This window comes from Macaca mulatta, chromosome 15, assembly GCF_049350105.2.
Source record: "Macaca mulatta isolate MMU2019108-1 chromosome 15, T2T-MMU8v2.0, whole genome shotgun sequence".
NCBI classification, from domain to species: domain Eukaryota; kingdom Metazoa; phylum Chordata; class Mammalia; order Primates; family Cercopithecidae; genus Macaca; species Macaca mulatta.
In genome coordinates, this window is record NC_133420.1 from 127,245,985 (window position 1) to 127,255,013 (window position 9,029).

Consider the following 9,029-nt stretch of genomic DNA (forward strand, 5'->3'; position numbering starts at 1 on the left):
AGTGATAGTGAGATTTTGCTGCTGCTGCTTTTTTTTTTTTTTTTCCTGGACTGATCCAAACGGAATGCTGAAGTTCAATCTCCATCCGGAAGACCTGGGCTGTGGTCTCCCAGCCTCTCCGGGCAGGGGCGTCTGCAGGCCCCCACTCTGGTGGGCACCCTGCTGAGAGTCTGCTCGTACCCAGGGTGGATGCACCAGCTGCAGCTTTCAGCTGAAAAGAAACACGCTCTGCTCTGGCTTATGTCTGGCTGAGCTCTGGAAGGGCGGGCCCCTCTCAGCGAGCTGGGGGGCCGGCGCTGACGAAGATGACCCGCAGGCCTTATCAGCACTTATCTTTCAGTAAAGCCGGAGAGGCCAGCTTTGTGTCTGGGACCCTGGGAGCTCAGGATGGCAGCTCGGCTTTTGTTCCTTGTTCTTCTCCAGCTGTTGGGAACTTCGCTGACAGCAAAAATCGACTCCATGGATTCACAGCACAGGCTGTGACCAGAGACATATTTTTGTCCTAAAACATTTTCTTTTCGGATTATAAAATTAATGGCCATTTTCTTTTCTAACTTTTTATTTTGAAATAATTTGAAGCTTCTAAAAGTGTAAAAATTATGCAAAGAGTTTGCATGCACCCTTCACCCACATTGATGCCCTATCAATGCCTCGGTTTATATTTCTCCCCAAAATAAGCACAGGCTACTGACAGAATCAGGAAATGAACATTGATATAGTTGTGTTACCCTCCACAGACCCCCATCATATTTCCCCTAGGCCCACGGATGGGCCTTTGCTGAATCACACCTTGAGTTAGTTATTGTTCTCTTTAGTCTCCTCTAATCTGGAGCAGTTCCTCAGTTTTTCTTCATTTTTTTATGACTTGGACATTTTTTGAGCATATGGACCAGTTATCTTGTAGGAAGTCCCTCAACTTGGGCTTGTCTGACATTCCCTCAGGATCAGATGGGTTCGGAATCCCAGGGGCAGTGCTGGGTTCACCCCCCACCCCCGCCCCCGCCGGGGAGCAGCCGTTACCCATGTGAGCCGTTCCTGGAGATGTCACCTTTATCACTTAGTTAGGTGATGTCTGCTGTGTTCTCCACTGTAAAGTGATTATACCTTTCAGGGAGATACTTGCAGACTTTGTGATTATCTTATTTCTGAAACGTTTTAGAGAATCTGAAAAGTATAGTCAAGAAGAAGGGCAAAGAATCCCTCCTGGCCCGCCACCCGGAGATAAGCACTGTCTCCGTGCCGACTCAGCCGTCTTCTTCCTTTCCCTGCAGTCTCTGCTCTCTTTGGGATCCGCTAACCCTGCTGGTAGGACGTGTCCCTGTGGCTGAGCCCCACACGGCCTCTCCCATCCCCTGTCCCGTTCCTCTGGGGGTGCTGTGGAGATTCTGTCTGAAACAGAGGTGTGATTCTAATGGAATTTTTTAGGTGTAGCCCAGGGAGGAGGGAGAAGTTTAAAGTGGAGGCTTTTAGCTACTCCAGAATTCAACATCCTGGGGCCTCCTTCCAGGAGGACAAGGGGAAAATTAAGGCAGCCGCTCAGAAGGTCCGGGCTCCAGTCACTTGGGAACTAAGGGAAGGGCATGGGGCTGACCTTGTGCTCACAGAGGCCACTAGGGAGCTCAGTGCCTCCTGCCCATTCTACTGGAGAGGCCTGAGAGGAAGGAGGGCAGGTGAGTGCTAAGGAGCCCCATCCCGTGGGAACTCAGGGAAACTCGCCTCTCAGAATTATCCAACCCAAGAGGCAAGGGAGCTGGGGTATGTATACACCAAGTCTTAAGAGTAGTTAATTCAGGCCTGCTAGTGGGGGTGGTCGGTGTGTGGTGGTTCCTCAGTCCTTCCTGCCACCTGCAGGCATACGGTGAGAGTGACCTCCGAGGTTCTGGGGGGAAAGCTCTCAGGCCAGAGTTGCAGATATGACCGAGGGAACCCAGAGTTGTGGGGTACAGCTGGGACACTGAACATAGTCCATAGACCCTGACTCAAGTGCTGGTGGCCCAAGTGCTGTACGAGTGAAGGCAATGGAGGACTCATGAGCTGGATCTCTTGGGGCCACGGACATGGTTACCGAAGTCGAAAATGGTTATTTACAGAGTCTCAAGATCTTGAAGCAGATGAAAATGTTTTTTAATCACCATTAGCCAAACTGGCCAGATGAGCAGGAAATGCTTTCCTGTGGATGGGATGGACGACAGATGGATTAATTTTGAGGGCGCCCTCCAGATCCTGTCTGGAGAGTAGGCTGAGTGGGCTCTGTCACATGTGGAGGTGAGCTGGTTATCCAGAGCACAGCGGAAGAGCCACGGCAGCGGGGAAGGTACAGAGTGCAGTCAGCTTCTTTCATGAGGCAGGGGAGGGTGAAAACAGCCGCGGAAAGAGAAGCAGAAGAGAAACCACACTGCATCCTCTGCTTTTCCAGGAACGTTAAGTTCCGGGGAATGAGGCCATCTGTCAGTCGGAGGTGTGAGCCTGCACACTGGGGACAATCTCCTCTTCTGATGCTATTCTCCTTTTGGCTAAAATGTTCTTAGATCTCAGCGTGGTCAGATACGGTCCACAGGGCTCCCCTGTAATAAAGTCCGTAAGCTTCAAACGAAAGCCTGGTACCTTGACTTGGTTTCTGCCGCTTCCTACTCATGATGCCTTTTTCCTTGTGTGCTTTATTTTTCACAGGGCCACTCCCTAGCCTTAGAAGGTTATTTGTGGGGCCTCTTTGAGGCTTGGAGTGAGGGGGTGTTCTTCGGAGAGCATCTGCACTTACCTCTGCCCCGGGAGGCCACTATCCACCTGCAGTGCTTTTAACGAAATTCACAGCTTTGACGTTTCATATGTTTGGCTGCAAACACAGAGAGGGCTGCTATGCGGGTGCAGCTTTTGCCTCCCCCTGCTCTGCTTAGCACTGCAGCTTCTCTTTGCAGTGCCTTGGGGAAGGGGCGGGGCAGCCTATGGGTCACACTATTCTATTAGGTTTCCCACCTTGGGTGGTCCCGAAGTATAGAACTGGAGCTCAAATGTGCTGAGTTCAGCAAACGCCTACGGGGCTAAAGAGCTTCAAATCACAGCTATCTCTTTGGGGTTCTGGCTTCTTGTAGGTTTGGTCTGATAATGATCAGTTTTTGGTGCAGGTACATTTTTTCTTCCTTAGCATTTTGGTGGTTTTCAGTGGGAAGGTTGGTTTAAGCACTAGACAGCCATGGTACTGAACGTTCCAGCAACTCCTCCCTGAGCCCTCCATGCCCGTCCCCTCTTACCCCAGGCTCATGCACTCTGCCAGTCATGCGGGCATTGGCGATGAGGCAAACTATTTTGCCATAAGTGGTTTTGCCTTCAACTCTCCATCTCTTGTTGCCTTTCATGGCCACCATGGATTCCTAAGTGCCCAGCGGTTTGGGGTGAGCCATGAGCCGCTGGCATTTTGGGTGGTGGTTGTAGTGGGGAAAACAAGAGCTTTCTTTTGTTTTTAACCCCTATCCTGAGATGTTTGAAGTGGTGGTTTGAGAACAGAGGATTGTCTGCTCTAGGGATTTTAGGCAAAGCTCAAGAAAGACAATGTTCTTTTCCTAGGGCAGGAACCAGATGCTCAACAAAGGACTTTACCCCTCAGTTTTAAACAGAGATCCTATGAAGCATCTTCTTTTCAGTCCAGTTTGAAACCAAATTCAAAGGACATGTTCAGCCCATACTTCAAAAGGATTTCCTTTATCTGTACTGTTGTGTGCCTGTCACTCATTCCTAGAGCCACTGGACTATGAGGAGTCCTCTAGAGCAGCCGTCCCCAACCTTTCTGGCACCAGGGACCGGTTTCGTGGAAGATGGGTGGGCAGGAGCGGAGGGAAGGGGGAGGATGGTTTGGGGATGCAGCTGTCACTTCAGATCATCAGACTTAGATTCTGTTATGGAGTGTGCAACCTACATCCCTCACCTGCGCAGCTCCCAAGAGGGTTCACACCCTTATGCGAATCTAATGCCGCCGCTGTTCTGGCAGGAGGCTGATCTCAGGTGGGGATGCTCGTTCACCCACCGCTCACCTCCCACTCTGTGGCCTGATTCCTAACAGGCCGTGGACTGGTACCCATCCTCGGCCTGGGGTTTGGGGACCCCTGATTTAGAGCGTGTATGTGCTCTCTCTCATCGTAGTCCATGGTTAGACAAATTCTTTAGATTGTGTGGACGCTGAGCAAGATTTAGGACTGAGAAGTGTCTTCCCACTTACTGACTGATTTTTGAAAAATTCATGTCACTTCTCTTTAAATTGAGAGTAGTCATACTTAGCTCACTGCATTGTTGTGGGCATTTAATGTGATAGAGAATGCGAAAGGGCTTTGTGAGATGCAGCCTGACACAGTCTCCATCTAGCCTGGTTTCGTGTCTGTGTATATGAAAGATCTGCTGGGCCAGGTGCTGTGGTTCACACCTCTAATCCCAGCACTTTGGGAAACTGAGGCAAGAGGCTCACTTGAGCCCTGGTGTTTGAGACTAGCTTGGGCAACATGATGAAACCCCATCTCTACAAGAAGATTTAGGAAATTAGCTGGGCTTGACGGTGTGTGCCTGTAGTTTCAGCTACTCAGAAGGCTGAGGCAGGAGGATCTGTTGAGCCCAAGAGATGAAAGCTACAGGGAGCTACGATGGTATCACTGCACTCCAGCCTGGGCCACAGAGTGAGATCCTGTTTCTGAAAAAAAAAAAAAAAAGATCTGCTGTGTTAGATTCTCTGTTCTAAGTTCATAGTATTCAATGTTGGGAGATGGCTTTCTACTTCCAGAGGCAGCTTAGCCCGATACGTTTTAAGGCCCTGTCATGTGTCATGCGCATGTTTCCTTTAGCATCTTCAAACCATATGAGGTTGGACAGCATAGTTTCTCAAAAGGGTAATTTAGTCTTCAGGAAAAAGCATAGACAATAAGAAGATAGATATATAGCATTTTAAATTTGATTTATATAGTATTTGGATATTAACTCAGTTGACTCTCACATTAGTCCTGAGTAGTAGGCAGGGTAAGTATATCTTCATCTTACAAGGAAGGAAACCAAAATTCAGAGAAAACCAGGGATTCATGTAAAAGTGAAAAGCTGAGCCTGTAACTCAAGTCTTACGCACTGCCCAGAAAACACTGCTGGGGTCACAGGCGAAATGCCACCCTGTGTTAGCCCAGAGGTCCAGCGTCTTGTTTCTGACAAGGGTATTCAATATTCTCTGATGAAAGAGTGTGGCAATTTTCTCCACCATATTAGCTGGGAAAGCCCAGTGACCTTTCATGACAGTCCTGTCAGATGCCCAGTGTCTGCGAGGCTGGAGCTGACGATATGTGCCTTTCAGGACATGGGATCCCCTCGTGAAAAAGCCCAACGTGTCGGCAACCATCCTGTTGAGTACTAGCAGAGGCTGGACAATGGAGCTCTCCTAAGGTGGATTCTGTCATGTTGGACACTTGTTTTTGGATAAATGATCTTTATACTGACTGCTGGAAAACTTCAAGCTGAATTTTTTTTTTTTTTTTTTTTTTTGAGATGGAGTCTCGCTCTGTCACCCATGCTGGAGTGCAGTGGCATGATCTTGGCTCACTGCAACCTCCGCTTCCGGGCTCAAGTGATCCTCCTGTCTCAGCCTCCCGAGGACCTAGGATTACAGGTATGCGCCACCACACCTGGCTAATTTTTGTATTTTTAGTAGAGATGGGGTTCTGCCATGTTGGCCAGGCTAGTCTCAAACTCCTGACCTCAGGTGATCCACCCGCTTTGGCCTCCAAAGTGCTGGGATTACAAGCGTAAGCCACCGCGCCGGCCTGAAGCTGATTTTTTGGTGCACCCATTGAGCACGTAAGACTCATTATGTGACAGTGCGTGCTCTTGTATTGGCTCCTTTTTGGCCCCGGTTTACATGTCTACCTTGGCCTTTTCCTTTTCTTTCCCACGTGATTCTAATATGCTCTATATGACTGCATTTTGTGTACCCTAACAAAGCAAAAGACTCTGGATACAAGTTCCCAGCTAATAAGTAAAGGAATGAATCCAGGAATAAGTAAATCAATAAATAGAGTAAGAGTATATGCGTAAACTATAGGTGCTAAGATAATTGGAGAATAAAAAGTTTATTATGGGCTGAACCAGTCACTGAGTACTCCATGGAGATAGTGGGATTTGAGGTTGAATTAAATGGGAGGGATACTGAGGGAAGAAAAGCAACGTGAGCTTTCAGAAGAAGGCAGCTGGGATTGAGAATGGCGCTGGCTGCAGCTGAAGCCTTCTGAGTGAATGGGGAAGACGTGCACAGGCAGGTGGGGCTCATTGGTGGAGGAAAGCCAGTGTGGAGAACTCGAGTCAGATTCAAAAACAAAGCTTCTTATTGGACATGGGCAGGGGCCCTGTGGGTTTGTTTCCTATCCCTCCAAAAGCTCACCAGGATGACAATAAAGGAAACGCAAAGATTAACCCACGAGGACCAACATAGCTGTGGAAGAGAGATTGTAGGATATCCCTGAAAGATAGAGAGACGCTGAAGAAGTAGGAATGGACAGAACAGGCCAAAAATGTCCATCCTGAATGTCAGCAGAGGGGACACAGGTGAGAAGGAGCTTCCTTGTCCCCTAGAACCTGTCAGGTCTCAAAGGCACCAGGTGCCATGCTCAGTGGAGCCAAAAACCAAGGGGTTCATAAAGGTCTGGATGAAGTTGCCCATCCACCCAGGCAATTGCCACCCTCTCCCCTAAGGAGGCTGGAGGGTTATCTGGTGAGAAATTCAGCTCTTCTGCTCTGGACTAGGGGCCATCAGACAGCACAGTGCAGAAGAGAGCTCAGATGCAGGGTTAAAAATGGGGGGATGTGGGGAACTTCTTCATATTGAATGGTGAGATCTCCAGCTTTCTTACCTTTCTTTGCTCTCAGAACACGGGAAGGCAGACACACACCCGCGGCCCCGCCCTCCTGCAGGCACGGGACTGAAGGATGCTTCCCTTAAGAAATGAAATGGACCCAGAGAGGAGACCTCCTGATGCTGACCTCTTAGGGACCTCCATCAGGACGCTTGTCACCTGAGGACTCTGAAAGGACTCTCACCCACTAAGAAGCTCTGCCCACCCTCCAAAGCTTTCATTCAGGCTTTTAGCACTTGAGTCTTACATATGAGCAAATAGCCCCAGATCATCAGACATTTAAGGAGCAACACTCACATGACAGAGACAGAATGAAGTGAACTTAGAGGAAAGAGAAAATGCATAGAACACACAAAAACTTAAAAAAAAAAAACCTCTCAGAGATAAAGTAAAATAATGCATCCATATATCAAGTATGAGACCCTTTAAAAATAAACAATCTGACAATAAGAAGAGCTTTTGAAACTTAAAGAAAAAAAGCAAAATAAAAAAAGTCACGTTAAAGTAGAAAACAAAGGGAATGTTCCAAAGGAGGAACAAAAAGGCAGAGATGGACAAGAACATAAATGAAAGAAACTTAGGACCAGTCGAGGATATCTAACAGTGATGAACCCAATAACAAAGCCAGAGAAAGGAGAAGAAATAAAAAAGAAAAAGACACTCTATCAGAACGTACTCAGGATACCTAGATCTGCACTGTTCAAGATGGTAGCTACTAGCTACCATGGGTAACTAAGTTAAAATGAGAATTAACTGAGATTAGATGAGATTGAACTTCCGTTCCTCAGTTGCGCTAGCCACATTTCAAGTGCGTGAGAGCCGCACATGGGAGGTGGCTGCTCTACTGGGTATGCTGATGAGGAGTGTTCCCTCATCACAGAAAGCCCTACTGTGTGGGGCTGCTCTGCACTGAATCCATTAATTTAATGATTAGTGAAAAAATGCTCATTCTTTATAACCCCAGGGATTAAAACTAATATCTCAGAAGCTTCTAGAAGAGAAGAAAAAGCAATGACACACAATGAAACGAGAATCATGATGACACTGCATTTCACCATAGTGTCCTGGAAGCTGGAAGGTGGTCAAGTGATGTCCTCACACTTTTCAGGAAAACTTATGACCCACCCAGATTTCTACATCCAGCCAAACTATGAATCAAGTGTGAGGATAAAATGAAGGCATCTCAAACTTGCAAGAACTGACAATTTTACTACTCTTGTACTCCTTTTAGGAAGTTAATGTAGGATGTGTTCCAGCAGAATGTAAAGGTATTCTAAGAACAAGCAAGAGGTGAGTTTAAGAGAGTTAACTTCTGAGCCACAGCACCTGTCACCTGTTGGTGCATCACAAATCACCCTAAGACATGGCAGCTAAAAGCAACATGTGTTCTAATCTCATCTGCTTTCCGAGGGTTAGGAGTCCGGAAGCAGCTTAGCCGGGTGGCTCTGGCTCAGGGTCCCCCATGAGGCTGCAGTCAAGCTGTCGCCCTGCAGTCACCTCAAGACTTGCCTGGGGCTGAAGAAACCACTTCAGGTTCACTCACATGGTTGTTAGGAGGCCTTGGGTCCTCACTGGCAGCTCCCAGCATGGCAGGTGGCTTCTCCAGGGGGACCGATGGGGGTGAGAACCCATGACAGAAGCTGCCGTGCATGAAGTAATCTTCGATGTGACCTGCCATTATTCCACTCATTAGCAGAAAGTCCCTAAATCAAGCCTCCACGCACGAGAAAGAGAATTGAGCTCTACCACTTGGAGAGAAGAGTATCAAAGAATTTGTGGACTAATTTAAAAACCACCACAGATGTTAAGAAGTAGTCTGAATACTTAGGGAAGAAATAATATCAGTAGTGCAGAAGAGATGCAGAGACTAGAAGAAGAAAGAACGTTTCTCAGTTCATTTTATGAGGCCAGCATAACATTTGTATCAAAACTTGACAAAGACCTTATAAGAAAGGAGAGCACGGACCTGCATCTCTCATGAGCAGGCATATAAAATACAAAAATATATAAAAAAGATAATACATCATGAACAAGTGGTTTTTTTTCCTGGGAATATAAGGTTGGTTTAAAATTCAATATAATAATCATATTAATAGAATAAAGGAGAATAAAACATGTCATATGATAATCTCAATAGATCCTAAACAAAGCATTAGACCA